This window comes from Tenrec ecaudatus, chromosome X (genome assembly GCF_050624435.1).
Source record: "Tenrec ecaudatus isolate mTenEca1 chromosome X, mTenEca1.hap1, whole genome shotgun sequence".
Lineage (NCBI taxonomy): Eukaryota > Metazoa > Chordata > Mammalia > Afrosoricida > Tenrecidae > Tenrec > Tenrec ecaudatus.
This window is the reverse complement of record NC_134548.1, coordinates 132,217,429-132,235,389: the sequence shown is the minus strand read 5'-3', so window position 1 is coordinate 132,235,389 and position 17,961 is coordinate 132,217,429. Positions and strand designations below refer to the sequence as shown.

Here is a 17,961-nt window from a genome sequence, read left to right as displayed (position 1 = left end):
ACTGATCATCCTGAGAGGAAACGGCCACTGACAGGAGCTGACAACAGAGATGTTGGGTAATGTGTCCCAAAAATGCCTTCCCTCGGGCCCCGACTATCCAGGAGGCTGCTCTGGTCTTTGTAGCAATTCCTGTTCCTATCCCACTTGGCCTCAGATATTCCTACCCTTCATTAGAATGAGTCTCGTCATTTTTTTCATAGGGAGGAAGCTCAGAATATTCTGGAACATTTTGAAGGTAAGTTTTAGATATAGGCATTTGAGCCTAATTGTTTCATGCACTTTCTCTTAAAAACCAATGTCACAGAGCTGCCCACTAGGAACGTGACCCCGTGGGTTGCATAGGTGGATGCTGGAAGGGTAGCCCCTCCCAGCTACTGAAAACTAAGTACCCACAGCGTCAGAGTCACACGCTTAGCAAGGCATTGCTAGAAGCATCCAACACTGGGAAAAAAGTGAGTCATGCAGGTGGTCCAGTTTCCAAGTAAGCAGCTCCCGAGAGCTACCCGTAAAGGATCCTTGGAATAGTGTTATTGACTTCTGGTACAATTAGTTCTGTGCTCTTTCTCTCTTTCAGCAAAAGATAGTATAAAGGATCCCCAAATAGATTATTTTCCAATGTATTTTTACACTTTATATTAATGGGTTTTTCTACCCTGCTTCAGGAACATTTTAAGGAATGAAGTTTTGTGTTTTATATAATGGTTTATGACAATATTTCATGTTTATGTGCCTTCTGATGTAGAGGGTATTTTATGAAATGGGAAAAATAACTCCATTAAGCCACTTTCGTAATGGGAAGTGATTCTTTCCTTGTGATCCATTAAATATAAGGTATGTATAATAGATGTTCTCCCCCGTCATTTTTTCTTTTTATCATTCCTATTTTAAAATGTGTCTCATGAGGAAAGTGAGAATTGTGAAACTAGTTACTAAAAGTGTTCTCAGAGAAATAAAAAGGGAATAAATGACATTTTTGTGATACCTGGTATAAATTAAAAATGTGTTTCTTGTCTTGGTGGCCCCAAATTATGTAGATTGATTTGGATATATGAAATTTAAGCAATTTTAAATGAAGCAGAATTGAATTTGGTCTTCAATGTAGGTGACATTACAGAGACTCAAATGGCAAAGAAGAGAAAATTGGAAAGCATTAACGAAACTTGTGTTGAAAACACTAACCAGAAAATGGGTCATATTATGGAGACACAAGAGCAACGGTAAGGTTGTTCCTGATTTTCTACAGCTTCGACGCGTGTCATTTCTTATTGTCTATGGTAATAAATCGCTGTGAACTAATAATGGTGTTCTACTGTCTGAAATCTCCATTTTAAAAAAATCAATGTCATCGAGTCCCTTCTGAACCATGACAGATTTGACCTGGTGTCATGCTTACGCAATCAGGAGCGAGAGAAAATACCAGCTGCTGAAAGCCACCAGGCGTTCTGTGGGAGAAAGATCAGCCTTTCTTCTCCTGTAAACAGCTGTGATCTCAGAAAACACAGGGGGTGCTTCTACCCTTCTCTGTAGGATTGTTATCAGTCGGCATCAACTCCATGGAAGTGACTCTGGTTTTGTGCATGTGTGTGAGTTTCTGAGGCTATAAATCTTCATGGAACCAGAAAGCCTCCCCTTTCTCCCCCTATTAGCCGGTGCAGTGAAAGGGCCATGTGTTGAGTTAGCTGCCCAACTCAGACCCCACCAGGGGTGAAATGGGCTTGATTATTCTCTGAGCCAAACAGTCCTTTAGGGTTATCGCCTCTCTACACTCATATAACTGGATGTATATCTGAGAATTCAGCAAGTGCTATCTCTTCTCCAATCCAGTGTAATATACCAAGGTTTATTTTATTCATTCTAGAAATACACTAATGGAGTGAAAGTTAAAAGTCATCGGCCATTAAGAGCATGACAATTAACTGTATGCAACTGGGGTAAAAATTGCATTCTCTGAACCATTGATGCTTTTCTGCTGCTTTGAGTAATACATCCTTTTGTATAGTTCATGCTGCCAGAGTGGACCCAAAGTGAAGTGAAATATTTCTGTCTATAAAACTTACAAAATGATTAAGCATAGTAAGCAAATTGGATCTGTGTAGCCCATCAGAGTTTTTATGTTTCTCAGGAAACGTAAATGAAAATAACACTGCTTGGTGAGAGATAAGATCATTTGTTCTGAAAAAAATTATCCCTCCAGTGAAACATTCTTACTTTTCAAGACAAGAGCAATAGGGAACAAGACTTACATTGGGCGTCAGGGAATGACTCCTTTTTCATCGGTGTGTCATTGAAGCTGCTGGTATTTCCCATCTTCCTAGGCAGTATACATGCGAGGGTTTTGCTTTGAGTGTGTTGTGTGATTCACAGAGTTCTGACATCAGACAGGGCTCCTTAATTTGTGTTACAGGCTGAAGCTTACTCAGGAATAGTTGCAGCAGATTTTGATATTGTCTCAGCAGTTTCACATGGATGTGAGGAAAACTGAGAAAGAAAAAAAGAAACTAGAGGTGGGTTTCCATCTTCGCTTTATACATAATCGCCAAGAGTCAAGTAAGAAGGAATGGAGAGAGGGCCTTATGTGTGCGGTAGATGCACGGGTCTATCTGCCTCTGGGGTCCGTCTCAATGAGGGTCTTTGTCCCTTTGAACACACTCAGCTTTACCAAGTGTGATGTCCTTTTCCAGATACTCTGCTAGGCCACAAAATTCTGCACAAAACAAAACAAACAAACAAAAAAAGGATTTAGTTCTGCTGTGACTTGCTATCCCAGGTGTGCCATGTGCTCTGCAGAGTTTTCCCTTCCGGGGTGTTGTTTTTTTGCTTTTTTTAATTTGGATGTATTGGTCCAAATCTTTGTTCCAGGGCACATCTGGTAGCCTTTCAATTTGCAGTCAAGTACATTAATACGGATTCCCTGGTCTCCATAGGTGGAGCATATTCTTCATAGGTGGGGTGCCTGATCCAGATGACAGAAATGTGCTAAAGTAGGAGAGAGAAAACAGAGATTTTGAGAAAGCATTCCAAGAGACTGTGGCTGCAAAGCCAGCTGCATAGGGGTGGACACTGTTGACTCATTTACCTTCACAACCCTCTCTCCGTCCTTTGGACTCTCTGTCTATGTGGGAAGCCAGGCAGCCTCTTGCCATCATTGCCATGGCAACAGATGAGCAGCCTCAGAGGAGGAAGGCAGCCTTGTCAACTTCTCTCTGGAAAAGTCTCTGTGTTCCAGCTTGTACAGTGCACCCCTGTCTGAATGAGTCCCAGTGTTCAGGCCACAATATGTGCTGATTGGGAAGATTTGGGTCCTCCACCTGTCCTTGGGGAAATGGAAGTTGACCCAGCTACACCACATACCAGATAGTCCATAGCTCCACAAATACTCTGCTCTTTCCTTCCTGAATTGCTTGTCACTTTGCCACACATCTCTGAACCCTGAGAGCAAAGCTATTGCTCACATTAAGAAAAACAAAATAGGGGCTGTCTATTTAGCTCAGCTTTGGAAAGGATAAGTCGAGGGGCTTGTGTGATATCCCAGGGGACCTATTGAGTGGTCTGCTGGATATGTGAGCTGCAATCAACGGAGCAGGATAAAAACTGGGCAACGATTGGCATCCGGATAGCATTTCATTCATGACCCTGAATGGACTCACAGTAGTGTCATCAAAGAAAGGTCCAGGAGAGGAGTAGGGACTGATTCCGGCCACCATTGCCATCAAGGCAATGTCACCTCACAGCAACCCTATGGGGCGGAATGTCCATTCAGGTGTCCTGCCCTGTAAATCTTTATGGTTGCAGAAAGCCTCCGCTTTCTCCCACAGCCCCGCCAGTGGGACAGAGAGTACAAGAATGACCGTGCCGGTAGGTGTGGAGCCGGATTAGTGGACGTGGTCTTTGGGTTCCTTTTATTTAACGATACAAATAAGGTAGAGGGTTATATGTAAGGATCCACCCTGATGTGAACCCAGTGTCCTCGAGTCTGTTTCCTCTCAGAGAGACTCTGCACAGGACTCCATGGATGCTGATCCCGACAGGAGCCCATAGACTCCCCTCTCCCAAGGAAAGGCAGGGACTTTGAACCACTGAACTTTGTGGATAGCAGTCCAGCATGTCCTCACAGGGCCTGCAGGGCTAACGCTAGTGGAGGAGAGCTTGCCTTGAGCACTCAGAGTAGGCCCAAAAGAGTTTTCTCAGTGTGGGCCTTTGCCTGGGGGGAGAGATACCATTGCTACTGTTAAAGGAATTGATTTTGGTGTGTTTTCTTTTTAATTTAAATGCAGTGAAGTGGGTTTAATACAGCCTAAAATATTGCCGCGTGTTATGTATTTCTAGATCATCTTGAGACAGCACCAAAATCTTCTTAAACAAGCCAGAAGTCTTCTAATCTACAAACAGCAAGTTTTCAAAGATCTTTATCAGCAGTTCGTCAAGGTCGGTTGTATTTCATAGCACAGTACATTCTTGTAAAACAGATTGTCTGTGGTAGTAGGAAGGTTTTTTTTTTAATTCATGAGAGAAAATATTCTCTTAATGTATCTTACTTTCCTCACCATTGTCCACTTTAATTGTTCCTGGTGTCACTTAAGTGTTACATGCAAGGCCCTCAATTGAATTAAACCCCTGGCTTAGGGGTCATTGTCCCCCTTCCTACATGACTCCGCCCCTCAGAATTGCCTCCATGGCAGTGAATTCTCTGCAGAGGAGTTGCTCTCTCAGATCTCACTGGGCATGCTCATCCACGTGGTGCCTCTGCTCTCCCCTGAGAAAACTTTTCACTCTCTCTCCACCTGCAAACACCTTCGTGTCTGTTGACTCTGTCACAACCAGTGTGCCTTCCCTCCACCGAGCTGCTGCACGTTGAGGTTCCATGCTCTTTATAATATGGTCTGTGGTTGTTGCTAATGTGCTTCTTCTGATTAGATGAAGGATGAGACAGTAAGTTACTCATTTTATAACTATCGCCCTCAGAGCGCTTCACCCACAGCTTTTTACGTAGCAAGGACAAGATCACCATCTGATGACAGAGAAGCAAAATTCTGAAAGAAAAATGTCCTTTTTGTCAATGATCACTTTGTACCTGTCATGTAACTGCAGTAAGTGGATTTCTGGTCACAGTAAGTAGGTGACAGTGTGGGTTTGAGGACGCTGGTGAGAGTGTTCATGTGTATGGTATATCTTGAGATCGGACCTCACCCTTCTCGTGGCTTCCACGTGACCTACACAGCTCAGTTACCCATGGATTCCTGCACAGTGCAACACTGTTGGGCTGCCTTTGTTAGGATCAATCATCTCTTTGTAATGCCAGTGTGGGTTACTCTGGCGTCTGTTAGAATTTAGAAGGGTTCTTGTTTGTTTGTTTGCTTTTACAAAATCAATGAAATATTTATTAAACAAAATTGTGCAGTGTTTTCTCAGAAAAACATAAACACATATACATATATATACCATTTCTCTAACCTTTCCTCAAGGAATTCATTTCTCTCTGATTTATACCATAACAGAATACCATTTTCGCATACTTTGGGGGATTCAAATTTAGTTTAATTTTCTCTGCCTTTTAAAAAAATCCATTTTTGGGAGCTCTCTCACACTTTACAACAATCCATAATTCAATTACATCAAGCAATTACTGCCCCCCACCATCTGTAAATTATATTCTTTCCTTTTGAACTCTCTGATAGCAGCTCCCATTGTTGCTCTCCCTCCACCCACACCCTACCCCACAGGGACCCTTAGTATTATCTTATTCATTTATTTATTTTCTTGCCAGATCGTACCCGATCCAATGTACCCCTTCACCTACAGTTCTGTTATTCGCCATCCCCGAGTCGTACTTTAGGTTCTTACTTGCAAATTAAAAAAAAAAAGTTGGAAATCTCCAAATCTGGCAGAACAGGGAGAGCTTTCTTATTGAAGCAAGCCTTTTGTTGCAGAGCTTGGAGGACAATGAGAAGAACCAAGTCGTTGTTTCTACTGATGCAGAGAGAAGTTCAAAATAAGTGATTTCATTTCAAAGAAAACTCTGAAGCGATTATGTAAGTAGTAGATAGGTGAAAGCAAAAGATAAGAATTAGTGCCAACATTATTTTATTTGCAGAAATGTGTAAAACACATATCAAAGTATCAAATACATATTTCCTTTCTCCTTTCATTGTTACAGGGCCAGCCAGGAAAGAGGCGCTAATCATAATCTGTCTTCTTACCATGATTAGTTGACAACTCTGAAACATGCTTCAACCTATGTAGGCTGATGCAGTCCTTCAATGACATGACAGAAATTTTACCCCCTGGTTTAAGTGAGTGTGTCTTGTTATCATTTCCTTGTTTGTTAAGCATAAGGCTTCCCTTCGGTTGACCCCACAAATATGCCTCCACAGCTCTATGCGTGTGTGTGTATGCAAAGTCATCTATGATTTGATTGGTTTGTTTTAAAGCAGTAGGAAATTAAAATGCATTGTTCCATCAACTTTATCCTCGAATGAACATTGTACATTTTGGGGAATTTCTGTGTCTTTTTCCCTAAGACTCACTGAAATACTTTTCCGTTTGATTCTATGGCCTGATGGCCCAAATAAACGTAGTTTTATGTCAGGAAGGCTTCAGCTGGATCTGCTGCTCATATAAATTTTTAGCTAATGTGATAGGAATGGAGTAAACTTTTGCACTCTTTTTACCTTTCCTCAAATTTTGGGAATTACATATAAACAGTCTAATCTGTGGAAGCTGGTTGTAAGCAGTATACCCTTTCTGGTTCAGGTTTTCGCAAGAGTTTGTTCACGTGGGTGTTTGTATCTGTGTTGCATTTTGTGACTTCCCACAATGGATATACTCATTTAGCCTACACAATGCCACCCATTTCCATCAATGTCTGAATCATAGCAAACTTAGAGGCCAGAGACGAACTGGCCACTAGGGTGTCCAAATCAGTAAGTCCTTGCAGAATCCAACTCACTCATCTCCATAGCTTATAGCAAGTCATGGTTTCCAATCACAGACTGTTTGATTAGCAGACAAGCATTTAGGCACTCTGCCACTCACACAAAAAGACAAATCCTCTGCCCTCAAGTCAATTCCACCTTATAGCACCCATCTAGGACAGCGTAGAACTGTCTCCGTAGATTCCTGAGGTGGAAGTCCACCTTTTCATGAGTAGACAGCATCATCTAACTTTATCCATAAACAGTTGTAGATGTACAGCTACCAGAAGCCAATATCGAGTTTGGTGATTAAACCCTGACTAGATACTTTCCTGCTGATATTAGAACCAGGAGCGGCATGCCTTACACCTTAACATGGCCCTGTATGAACCAGTAGTGTAAAACAAACATAAAAATGAGAGCGAAATCATTTTTTAAAATAAATGAGAAACCCTTCCAAATAAACACAGATGTATATATATATATAAAGTTAAAAAAACTAACATAATGTATCAAAATGACATCTACAGTGACACTTGGAAGATGTAATATAATATCGCTTTTTGTATTACAAACAGCAAAAATAGGGTCACTTGGCTAATAGGCAAATAGTGTGTTCTTAGATGTGAAAGGTCAATACCATAGTCAGTTCTCCTTAAGTAAATTTATAAATTTAAAAGAATCATCATAAAATAATCATGAGATACCCCCCCCCCCCCGATCACTCAGAGTTACATAAATGTATCATTCATTCTACTTAGGGAAACCATTTCTGCAAAATTCCCTTCAGTGGAAACACTAGAAAAACAATCCATGAAAACAAACAACAAGAAAGTCAGCGCCTCTTCTGATACTGTTTTGCTCCCATCCGACCTGCCTCTTGTCTGTGGGCCTGGTCCATTGGTCAGGGTGGGGGAAATTTCATGGTACATTGTCACTCTAATGCAACGTGCAGAGACCCCCATAGAAGGCCATTGGGCAATAGTCATCAAGATTAAACTTTGAAACAGTAAATTCTTGTGGAGGACTCAGACTGTGTCATGGGATTTGATGGCTCAGACCCACCATGAACCAATTCCAAACTCAGGGAAACACTGGCTTCTTTTCCTTGCAAAAAGACTGGCAGCAACTTAGATGCTCAGCAGCACAAAGAGCCATTCAACCGACTCACTGCCAGCGGGTCCATACGGACTCAGTGCAACCCTATAGCACTGGGTAGAACTGCCCTTGTGACTTCCCCAAACCCTACCCGTGACAGCAGAGTAGAAAGCGCCGACTGCCTCCCGAGGAGCAGCTGGTGGTTGTAATTTGCGGGCCTCTGATGGCTGCCCGATGTAGAACGACTCTGCCACCAGGGCTCCTTTCCTCAACACACGATTGGTTAAATGACTTCTAGTGGATATAACTCCTCAGCACATGCCATTGTGTGAACAAAGTCCCAAATCAACAAACACTTCTACAATGGTGCACTGTGAACCAGAATGGAAATTCAGTGTCAGAGGTGGGGGAAGGGAAGAGATGCCTGTCTCAGAGAAGAGGATTTCACTCTCACAGGCACTTAAACCAGGTGGGACTACCTAGTACTGCAAAATGTGCTTCACCTTACTTATGCAGACCCCCAGGAAACGTGTAGAGCATCTTTTGTTCCTGCCGGGTACCTTTGTCCAAGTTGCTATGGAGTCCTTGGTGACCCAGGCTGCATGCTTATGGACTACAGGACGTTGTACTCAGGTCCTTCTGAGGTGCACAACATCTCCCATTGGTCACACCAGGGAGATCTGATATGGAAACCCCACTAAGGGCCTGGGTTTTACCTTAAACACACAGGTAGCAAATGAAAAGATCTGAAAAACTCACTTGGACTAAGTCTGCATCGTCCCAGTGTGAGAAGCAGGAGAATGCTGTCCTAAGGTTATGGCACTCAGAGTCTTTGGGCTTGGGTTCAAAGTTCTGGCTTTGAGGGCGCCCTACAAAAGGCAGCTCAAGGCTCCCCTAGAAGAGGACAAAGCAGCAGCTGCACCATGATGCCGTTGCTGAACAGTTAAGTTGCTCCCATCTTCTTTCCTCTAGCAAATGATGTTCTTCGAATTGTGGCAGGAGAGGCTTTTTATTAAGATAAACTGCAAGAGGTGGTTTCACTGACTTAGTTACTGTTGTTGTAGCATCCCTCATCCCACTTCACCTTTTCTAGACAGCACAAACTCCATTTCTCTCTCTCTCTCTCTCTCTCTCTCTCTCTCTCTCTCTCTCTCTCTCTCTCTCTCTCTCTCTCTCTCTCTGTGTGTGTGTGTGTGTGTGTGTGTTTGAGTGAAGTGAGTTGTATAAAGGTTAGAAGCAGTTTCAGGTTTTACAGTAAATGGAACACAAGCCAGTTCAGGGCCATTTGACTTGGGTTTTTCAGCCAGGCAACGATGAACTGTATGTCTGAGCTGCTGGGAGAGAACTGGGTTTTCAGGCCATCCCCTTCTGCACCCCAGTAGTTGGGTGGCATGGTTGATGGTACTGGTTGACCCCATTGGCTGAAGCAAATTCACAGGACCTGGATGGGCCAATCCACATGCCGCGCCCACCCCTATGGCTGGCTAGGCTCGCCTGATTCCCTGCAGCATGTTCCTGCAGGGGCACCTGCATAGAGAGGGACAACTCCCTATCTGGGTCCCAAACTGTATCTTTAGCCCACCATGCTCCCCATGGAATTGATGGCAAGGCCCTAACTCTGCGCTCTTTTCTCCAGCCCCATCCAGGCTGCATGTGAAACGATTCTTGCGTGGGTAATACCTTGATTCTGGGCTTCACACCAGATTGAGTTGACACCGACGCCTAGTCTAACCCAAGTGGGTTTTCTCAAAGGACGGGAGAAGTTTCAGATCTCAAAAGAGTACATGTTGTTTAGGGAAGCGTGAAGCCGTGCTGGGACCCAGAACTGAATAGGGACAACCTCATGGGACTGCGCTCCTGCACGTGGTGATCTGCAGCCTGAGAGAAAGTGGCAGGGCCAAATGTGTGCAGAATGGGTAAAAGGGAGGAGAGAATCCTCTCCGAATTGCCATTGACCAGGAGCGCGGTCCAAGAGCCCAAACTCTATTTGCAAAGTGAAATTCGTCACCAAAGAGAAAATAGAGCTGAATCTCATGGGTGGAAAACTAACACTGAGGCATATATGATGAGGACTAGATTCCCCAATTTATAGCAGAGAGAATCTGGAAAGCTAGCATTCCCTGGTAGGAAAACCTCCACCTTGGTGAGTCAGAGATAAGTCCAAGTACATCATCCTGCTTTCAATATTGTTCCCAGTGATTACCCCTAAGCAGCTGTACTGCCTTAAAGTGAGCACAGGGTTGATTTTGGGTCCCTACAGGAACAGACACCCTGTTGCTACCTCTTCTCGCCCTGTCACCCTGCCCCACTCACACCTTCCCTCAATGCAGGTCTGAGGGTTCCTCACCTGTGAGCTCAGGAGCTGATTGTTAATGACACCCACCTTGTGACTTATGTAATGATTGAATATGCATGTCTTTGGCTACCTGTAAATATCCCATAATAGTAAAGACAGCCTCTCTTCTCTCCGACTTCCACGTGGACCACCAAGAGGGCCTGAGGTGATCATACAACCATACCATGTGTCTGACTCTTCCATTTAATCTCTCTCGTTTCGTTCCTATTCTATTTGGCTGTACTGTGACATTCATGTCATAACCGTCCAACTGTGCCTACTGACCCTTCGGTTGTCAGAGGTGCTCTCCTCTGGCACTCATGCAAGTGCAGGAGCTTGGCAGAAGGCCACTGGTGCAGAGCACATCCGGACTTCTGGACGCAGCCCCTACCCCTGAGGGTAGGTGTGCGGTGGGACACCCCGGCCCTGGAAGGCACGCAACTAGGGAACACAGAGCCCAGTTGTTTTGGGGTTTAATCTCTGGCAAAGCGCACTTGGGGAACCGAGGGGATGCCGCGGGTGACGGTGCCTTATCTGCGTTCCTTGCGCAGGGGCTTGTGGGCAAGGTGCGGTGGGGTTCACAGCAAGGCCTACTGGGTGGTGGCGAGCTTGTCCGGGCAGCGGAGGATGTTCAGTAGCAGGAGGTCAGGTGCTGGGTGGACAGGCGCCTGTAGAGATAAAGGGCTCCATAAGTGCTCATTGCCCCCACTGTCCATCCCTGTGGATGCGCCCAGCACTCTCAATTTCACCAGGGTGCCAAAAACCTCGAACTCCACATGCACGGGCACCTTAGGGGTGGTCTCAGCGCCCAGGACCTCGCCGGCCAGTCCAGGCCTCCTGTGAGGAGCGGAAGGGCGCCCTAAGGGTGCTGCGGCTGGTTAAGGGCCATCGGGCGCGGAAGGCCTACCCCACCCTCCCCTCCAAACATCAGCCCCCTTTTCCCCTGGTAGGATACTGGCACTGCAGCTGGGGCGCTGGCGGGTTGGCGTCTGAGGGCCCCACCTGGAGCCCCGTCGGGCCGTAGCCAGGTCGCGCTCCGGGAACCAGAGGGGCTGCCCGCCTGGGCCCCTGGTCTCTGAGGCCGAGGCAGGTGGCTCGCGGGCACCCTCGGAGTCGCCAGAGCCCATGGCTCCATGCGCCCTGCTGTCTGGCTCGGGCTGGTCCAAGTCCTCGCTGGGGGACTCTCCTTCGGAGCCCCTCGCCGCCATCTGAGCTCACCAAAGGTTCACGGGAGACTGAGGCACTCTCAGTGGCTCTGCCCCGTGTTCACAGGTCTCTGCGCCTACGCACATAGACCCCATCGGGTTAAGACCACGCAATGCTTTCCCGCCAGGCAGCCCCACTGCGAGGTGGAAGAGATTGAGACGCCTCCGGAAGGTCCCCGGCCCCCACAGCAGCCCTGGGGTCTCCCAGTGTACCCACCCAAACAGACCCCCTGGGCAGACGGCCAGCTGCAGACAGGGGAGGTGCGCGGAAAGCGGTACCTAATGAGGCTCCACCTCCCAGTGGTCACGTAGGCCCCCGTGGGCCTGCGCATGCGCACCTCCTCAGTCCAGAGTCACCGGGCCATGTCCCACCCTGGCTGCCCAGCCCAGCCCAGCCCACGGGAAGGGAAGACCACGTAGTGTTTGAAGGCGCTGGAAACCCCATTCCTGAGGATTCCTGGGACCCCAGTGAGCCTGCGCAAACAGTCGTTCACAGAACACTGGTTCTGAGGACCAGTGTGTGTGACGGTGGCCAGCCAGGCCTCAGGATGCTAAAAGACTGTGCCCAGGGCAGCCTGGTTAGGGATCTCCTTGGCTTGGGCGCCTCTGCACTGGGCCGTCATGCCCTCTGGGGTCCCACGTTTTCACATATGGGGCGGGGGAGAGACACGACAAATGTAGCACTAAGACCTGCTATTTTCCAGAGAGGCTCCTGCTTCTACCCATGCAGCTCCTCTGTCTGGTGTGGGACGTCATTTGGGGCATGTGGGTGGGGCATTATTGGGGCAAAGGGGAAGGGACGCCTTCCTGTTTAGGAAGGAAACTGCTCAGAGATCCCAGAAAGGCTCACTGCCATTCATTGGATTCCAAATCGCAGTGGAGATGTAGAACAGAGTACAACTGACCCCATGAGTTTACGAACTCTCTGCATGAGCAGAAACCCACATCTTTTGCCAAAGGAGCGGTTGGTGGATTTGAACTGCTGACCTGTGATTTGGGTAAACTACTAGGCACCAGGGCTGCTTGTTCAGTGGTTGTTGATCTACAGTTCAGGTTGCTTTGAACAAGTTACTGGTCTGGCATAATTCTATCATGTGATCTCCGCCTTCATTTCTATCACCTAGTCCACATTTTCAAACTACTGTTCCTTTTCATTTGTTTTCAATTTCTGAATTCCAATCAGCAATAATGATCTTATTTTTATAGCATATGCCTTTTTGCAACTACACAAAAGGCCATTATACACGTGGACTTCTCCGGATGGCATACTCAAATATCCAATTCACTACATCTCTAGGAAGACACGTTCGACATAGCTGAATATGAGTAGCTAACGGCAGGCCAGGGGCTCACTGTGGTACAGATCATCAATTGCTCATACATAATTTCATGTAGAAGCTGATGACAATTAAAACAAGCCCATGAGAGCCAAAATATGCCCTTGAGTATATGCCACATGAATTTTTGGATCATCGCAAGAACAGATTTGATTCAGTGAACACTAAAGACAGAAATCCTGATAAGCTAAGGGAAGAACATCATTCATGGAGAAAGCAAAGGTCATTAGAAAGGCAGGATAAGTTGATGTCAGGAAAGACTCTGAAGTGTGCTCTTAAACATGCAGCAGCTAAAGCAAATGGAAGAAATTATGAAGTCAAGAAGCTGAGTACCTAATTTCAAATGGCAGCTTGAGAATATAAAGTCTACTATTATAATGGTTTGGAGTTAGAATACCAAAAAGGAAAAATACTTTCAGTACAGCTTTAGCTGAAAGAACTGAGGGGAAAAAAATCAAGCCCAAGTTGCCAACTTGAATGATTCTATGGGGAAAATGTTGAGTAAAGTGGGAAGTATCATGATGCAGTTGTATAACTAGAACAAGGGAATGTTGCATCATTAAAATCAGGAAAGTTGGTAAACAAGTGGCCATCCAGCCCCGAAGCAACATAGCCCACATAGAAGAAGTGCATTAGCCTGTGTGATCACGAGGTGTCGAAGGGATCAGATATCATGTATCAAAGAACAAAAAATCAAATCATTGTGAATGAGGGGGAGAGGAAATTGAGGACTCAAGAACCTACTGTAGGCAACTGGACATCCCCTTACAGAAGGGTCATGGAGAGTAGACGAGCCAGTCAGGGTTCAGTGTAGCAACAATGAAACATACAACTTTCCTCTAGTTCCTGAATGCCTCCTCCCCCACCACCCGTTATCATGATCCCAATTGTACCTTACAAATCCAGCTAGACTAGAGGATGTACACTGGTACAGATAGGAAGTGGAAACACAGGGAATAGAGGAAAGATGATCCCTTCAGGACCAGTGCTGAGAGTGGTGATCCCGGGAGGGTGAAGAGAGGGTGGGGTGGAAAGTGGGAACCGAATACAAGGATCTACATATAACCTCCTCCTTGAGGGATGGACAACAGAAAAGTAGGTGAAGGGAGACATCACACAGTGTTAGATATGACAAAATAATAATTTATAAATTATCAAGGGTTCATGATATAGGAGGTGTGGGAAGGGATGGGACAAATAGGGAACTAATACCAAGATCTCAAGTAGAAAGCAAGTGGTTTGAGAATGATGATGGCAACAAGTGTACAAATGTGCTTGAAACAATGGATGGATGGATAGTGTGTGCTAAGAGTTGTATGAGCCCCATTATAATAATTAATAAAATAAAATCAGGAAAGATATGTATCAGGGTCAAATGATTTCACCATACTTATGCAATCTCTATGGTGAGCAAGTCATTAGAGAAACTGGATTTACGTGAAGAAGACTGTTGGCCTCAGAGTTGGATGAAGGCTTGTTAACAACCTGCAATGTGAACATGACACACTGTGCTTGCTTAAAGTGAGGAATACTTGAAGCATATGCTGGTGAAGATCAAGAACTCCAGCCTACAGTGTGGATTACAACTCAATGTAAAGACCAGAATCCCCACAACTGGTTCAATTGGTAACTTCAGGATAAATGGAGAAAAAAATGAAGTTGACAAGGATCTTGTCTTGCTTGGATTCACAATCAATGCACATAGAATGGGCAGACAAGAGATCAAATGACAAGATCAGGAGCTCCCCCAGCTGGGTGCAGTGCAGGCTTAATTGCCCTAGGACAGTGGTTCTCAACCTTCCTAATACCTTGACCCTTTCATGCAGTTCCTCACATTGTGGTCACTGCCCAATCAGAAAATTATTTTGTTGCTACTTCATAACTGTCATTTTGTTACTGTTATGAATTGGGCGGCCACTGTGAAAGGGTTGGGTTGTTGTAGTCACAAAGGGGTCACGAGCCACAGGTTGAGAATGGTTGCCCTAGGTGCAGAGGAGGGGCTTGGAAGCTGGCAGTGTCCTGTGAGCAAAAAGAGAGGAGAAACCCAAAACAGAAACAGACTGTGGGGGGGGGGGGGGAGAGAAGAGAGAGAAACAAAAGTAAAGATAAGAGCTGAGCCCTGATTGCCTGACTGTGAGGCTAGGCATTTAAACCCTGTCCTTTATGGGGGCTGGCCAAAGGATCCAAGATCTGGAAGAGAAGGTGGGAGGGTTAAGGTTAAGCCTTAGTTTGCCTCCACTGTTGTAAGTCAAAAGCCCACAGGTCCTCAAAACCTAGTGGATCTGTACCTACTATGATACTCCTCCTGTGACTGAGCAGTGTGGAATTTTCCTCTCAGTGAGTTTCCTGTGTTGATTTCTATGGAGTCCTTCTGGTGTGTGTTACTCAGTCTCCATCTTCCCAAGTATTTTCTCTACTTTCTTTTTGATTAGAGTTTTTATCATTTTTATTTTGTCATTCTTTTTGAAAATTAATTAATTTTTGTTCTTTTTTATGATGTTTTGTAGTTGATACACCCATCTCACCATTCCATATTTCATGCAGGTCAAGTAGAATTATACAATTGCTACCACTTTCAGTTTCCAAACATTCTTTTTCTATATGGTTTCCCTTTTACCCCCACCCCCCCACCATGACTGTGCCCCACTCCTCCTGAACACCTTACTCTACTTGATGTCCTTACAGGTTCATCAATGCTGTCTCATATACTGAAAAATGAAAAAGCATTTAAAAGAGCTTCAAGAGGGTGACTCCATTGACATAATTCCTCTTAGTTACACTCTAATATGAACAAGCAAAAACCAAACAAAGAAATGCAAACCAAAAATATAGACAAGGTTGGATCCCAGATCGGGTCCAGCCTGCATCACAGGGGGGAGCTACTGACAAAGTTTTAATTGTTCAAGTCAGATTTAGGTCTTTGATCTTCTATACTCCTCTCTCCCAAGCACTCTGTTTTGTGATCACCGTCAATTTTACATAGGGGGATTTCTCTGGAGGCTTATTTCCTATGTAGTTCCACAAATTCATCGTGGGCTCCCACTGTCATCCATTGCTTTCTACACACTGGATTCTCACAACTTGGGCTCTGATCCTGATCCCCCACTCGATTTCAGATTGTATATTTTGATATTCTTGTTGCCTTTCTGTTGTTTGCTTTGTAATGTTTCTCTGTATATGCAATCCAGGATAGGAAAATGGCTGCAGAGGGTGAGAGGGACGTGGCGAGCTAATGAGGATTGCAAGAAGGAAGAAAATGCTATAAAAATGGTTGTGGTGATGATTGTACAACTCTTTTCGATGGGATCTACTATGCAATTTTGTGGTATGTGAATTATATGCCAATAAAATTGTTGGGGAAAAAGAGAGATCTTGAGATAGGCTGTGTAAATATAAACATTTTTTAAAATTTGAAAACAACAGCAAAAGCCATCTCCTCACCGCAGTAGAGGGGACCGCTGCGAGAAGCCGGACCATGTTTGGACACAAATTGGCAGCCCGCGACTACCACAACCCTTCTGGCTTCTACTGCAGAGATGAAACAGAATTTAGACATTTTATTGTGTGGCTTAAAGACCAGAAAATCAGACAGGACAAGATGGAAGACAGAGGGAATTTAGGAAACATCGCCAGCAGCGATTGGCCCAAGTTCTTAGTAAGAGGTCAACACTGAGCCACACATGGATATAGAGCTGAGACAAAGAACGCGAGGTTAAGAACGCATTTCTTAGGGTAGGGAAAGAGCTTCTGGGAGGAAAGGGAGAGCAGAGACAGGGGTATCTTGAGCTCCTGTGTGGGTTCTGAGACCCACAGAGTTAGGTCAGGGAAATAGCTCCAGTCGGTGTGTCAGTGGGATATTTGTAGGATTTGGGTCAGTGAGGTGAAGAGAGCAGCTGGTGCTCATGCCAATAAGAAGGGAGGCTTCCTGGTGTGCAGATGCAGAGACTGAGTCCTTCACAGAGCAGCGTCTGGGAAGGTGGGGGAAGAGGCTGCACACTTCAGCTCTGACCTTGAGAGGCGGGGTGGGTGAGGGGCTGTGTGGACCCTGTCCAGAGAAATAAGCTCCTTGGAATGCTGGAGGCAGGGACTGCACAGTCCAGCCGATCACCTGTCTTTCTGAGAGGCTGGGGGCAGGGGCTGCATGGTCCAGACTCGGCCAAAACACTTAGAAAACGATCTCAAAGATGTTAACTGTCCTTTCAAGATCCAAGATCAACAAGAAGCAATTGACTGGCTTCTTGGCTTAGCTGTTTAATTTGAATATGGAGCTAATGCTGAAAAATACAAGTACCCAGTTCCTGATAATGTAAAAAAAGTGCTGAGAATGCAATAAAAATGCAGATCCCCTGGTCACCTTGGAAGCAAATAATCCTGATTTCAAGGCTGGTGTAATGGCCTTGTCTAACATGGTAATAACCTAAAGGCAATATGAATTTTGGTTCAGGAGCACCTGAAGCGGGAGGCAGTTGCTTAAGCTCATCAAACAAAAGAGGGCTTGCCTGTTGCTTTAGGCAAGCACAGTCTTGGTTTTGACACAGGAGAGGCAGTCTTAATGAAGCCGTGCAGATTCTGCAATTGCTGCATATACAAGAGCTCAGAGAACTACAGACAAAATCAATGCAGCCATCGTCACTGTTCAGTCGATTATGGCAGATCCCAAGACGGAGCACAGACTGGGCACAGTTGGAAGGTGACCGCTTCAGCTTCTCCCCTACTGAGCACAGTTGGCGGCCATTGCACACTTCTGCTAGGTGCCTGCAAATCAAATGTCACATTGTTGAGGGACACATCACAGAAAATAGACTATGATCTGGATATTGGCCCCATAGCTTTTTTTTTTCCTTACTAAAGTTTGGGCAAGTTAAAAATAGAAAACAACAACAAATCCCTGCCGATTTCTTATTCTTCCAAAATAAATAGTGGACTGAGTGGCTACAAACAAAAAAGGAGTAAAAGTCTTTAGTGCTAAACAAATTCAGAGAGAGAGAGAGAGAGAGAGAGAGAGAGAGAGAGCGAGAGAGAGAGAGAGAGAAATCGAATGATTCTTCGCATTGGGTCAATGTGCTGCACCGGAT

At 45.3% G+C, this 17,961-nt stretch overlaps 1 pseudogene; it reads left to right on the top strand.

Annotated features, from left to right (window-relative positions):
* Positions 1-16,361: 16,361 nt before the first annotated feature.
* On the top strand, positions 16,362-17,580 carry LOC142434664 (RNA transcription, translation and transport factor protein-like; annotated as a pseudogene).
* The last annotated feature ends 381 nt before the right edge of the window (positions 17,581-17,961 follow it).